Genomic DNA, 2500 nt, shown 5'->3' with positions numbered 1-2500 from the left:
GCAATCATGGTTTTTTAGCAACTATTTTGACCTTAGTGACACAAACAATTAATTCTACAAACTTAATATAAAAATAAAATTCTACATCTAATGCAGAATAATCTGTCAATGTATTTAATCAAGGATATGCTTTTTCCATGCATTATACATTCCAGTACGAAACACTGATTTTAACGTACAAGGAAAAAAATGAAAGTGAAAACGTCAGAAGTATACAAATGTACACATACAAGAGAGAACATCCACCATAAGACAAAAAAAGCACAAGAAACAAATCCGAGCAGATTACAGTTTCCATCATATTTTAATAGTACAAATCTATATTCACTTTAGTAATATTTATAAATTCATAAATATCGACAGTAAGATAAAAAGTTGCTTACGTTCTAGTCATACATCTTCAAAGCCGACCTAATGACTTGTGACAGCACCCAATCCATTTATCACCAAGTATATATTACAATACATTATAGAATACTGTCATTCTATCTTGATACATGGATGAGAAATAACTCCCTGATTTAAGTCAAATTTCCCATTTCTATATAAAGATCATAACAACATAGTTCATCAAGCAAATAACAGAACTGTCCAAACTCTAAATAATTGCTTATAAGAACCTAATGAATTCTAACTTAGTGTATTTACTTTCTATAACCATGTATGTAACTTAACAAATTTAACTTACTCAGTTGCTCTTTGTATATATTCTAAAACTGCTCATGATTACCTTTCCCCGGTAAATATTCATGCCACTTTAGTGAAAACTTATTTTGTGATTTTACTCATCTGTTATACCTATTCTTAAGCATTAGCAACACTTTATGTAGCTGCCCAGTTGAAAGAAATGATTAAAACCAGAGATCATTTATCTTGCTTCCATTAGAAAAAGCTATAACAAACTTGATTTGTTTATTTGAAGGCCCACAATAAAATGACTCAGGGAAGCCAAAATCAGAATGTTAAACTATGAGATGAGTACGTTATACCTTGCACATATTTAAACAATAAATAATTCTTAAGAATAATAACTGGAGGTACAATGGGATTTGCTCTGTTTTTCTACTTCTCAAAGTTTGTTAGACAAGTCGCATATTAAAAATGACATTCTAGAGAGTTACTACTGTGACAATAATAAAACCAGCCATCATTTTCCTCTCAATTCATATTTCAAAAGGCATCTGGTCAAAAACAGGGGAAAAAAAAAGAAACAGAGTGAGGAAGAAGAACAAAAGTAGCACAAAGCTATGCCCGTTATCTAAAGGACATCCTACTGCATGTTTACTAGTATTTATGTTTCACATCAACATATTTTATAGAAGGATTTATACGCCTAACTCAAGTTGTATTTAAATCCTACAGTGCAGACCCCACCATAAAATGCCTCTTGAGTCCTATTAACTGTACCCATGGTTTTAGTTTGCCTGTCTGCTTGTTTAAGATCTAATCACAGTTTTGAAGAAAAGATTGTCACTTCTAAGCCTGTCCCCTCAGAACCTGTCTGTTATTAGTACTCAACTGGATATTTTCATCTTCAGTTGTAATTCTCTGTGGTCTTTGCAAATGCTATCTACTGGAATCTGTGACTGTATGGACAAATTGGCTACACATGCCTAGGACTGTTACTTTGAGAAACGTGTAAGCGGCACATTAGTCTGTTGGTATTTTTGTATTTTAAAGTGTTTCACTTAAATTTAGTTTTCTAAAAATTTTCACCAATTAAATACACTCTTTCTCAATAAAAATTTTAAACTGTTGTTATAATCTGAACACCTGAATAAAGATGATGGCATGACTTTCAACAAAAACAGTATTAAATTTTTTATATCTATATGTACACGCATACAATTTATGAAAATAGTATAAAAACACAAAGTACATATATAGATAATAGTATATATAGAGAGAGGGGTGCAAACCTGCTAAGAACTTAATGAAGACACTGAAACCTGTATTTCTTCAGACTGTAATACTGTAAGTGCTCAATTGTTAAAACTGAATACACTCAAATTTGAAGCAAGGCACAGATTTAAGCCTTAACAACCTCTCATATTTCAATCTACAACTATTTCATTTCTCCACATTTTCTGTCACCATTTAAAATATTTAACTATAAATGTAGCTAGTGTACACTGCTTAATTCAGCACTAAAAATGATTCAATTTTAAGAGCTATTATGACCTGTTATTTCAGAGGCCCGTACACATGCAATTTATCTATCATGTTAAAACATGTTTCTATAAAACAGCAGGTTTATAATATTCTATCTCACAGGAGACAACTTTCCTTCCATTAATGCAATACCTGACATTGTAATGAAAAGTCTCAGTATTTAAAATCAAGAGTTTGAACTCCAAAGGTGCTGAGTGGCCTCAGAAGACAAGTCACCAAAGACTTCAGGAGTTCGAAGCTGGTATGGGGCACTCTGCAGAATCAGATTCCAATTGTTTACAAAACAAACTGTTTGGGCTTCACTGCATTAGTACAATCTGTGTCCCCT

At 32.1% G+C, this 2500-nt stretch overlaps 1 protein-coding gene across 1 annotated transcript in view; it reads right to left on the bottom strand.

Annotated features, from left to right (window-relative positions):
- FOXP2 (forkhead box P2) overlaps nt 1-2500 on the bottom strand; it is a 409032-nt gene that overhangs the window by 179282 nt on the left and 227250 nt on the right. The window lies entirely within an intron of this gene.

This window comes from Neopelma chrysocephalum, unplaced genomic scaffold, assembly GCF_003984885.1.
Source record: "Neopelma chrysocephalum unplaced genomic scaffold, ASM398488v2 Primary Assembly neopelma1_62, whole genome shotgun sequence".
NCBI lineage: Eukaryota > Metazoa > Chordata > Aves > Passeriformes > Pipridae > Neopelma > Neopelma chrysocephalum.
Note: the sequence above shows the minus strand (reverse complement) of the source record. Positions and strands in the feature narration are given on the sequence as shown.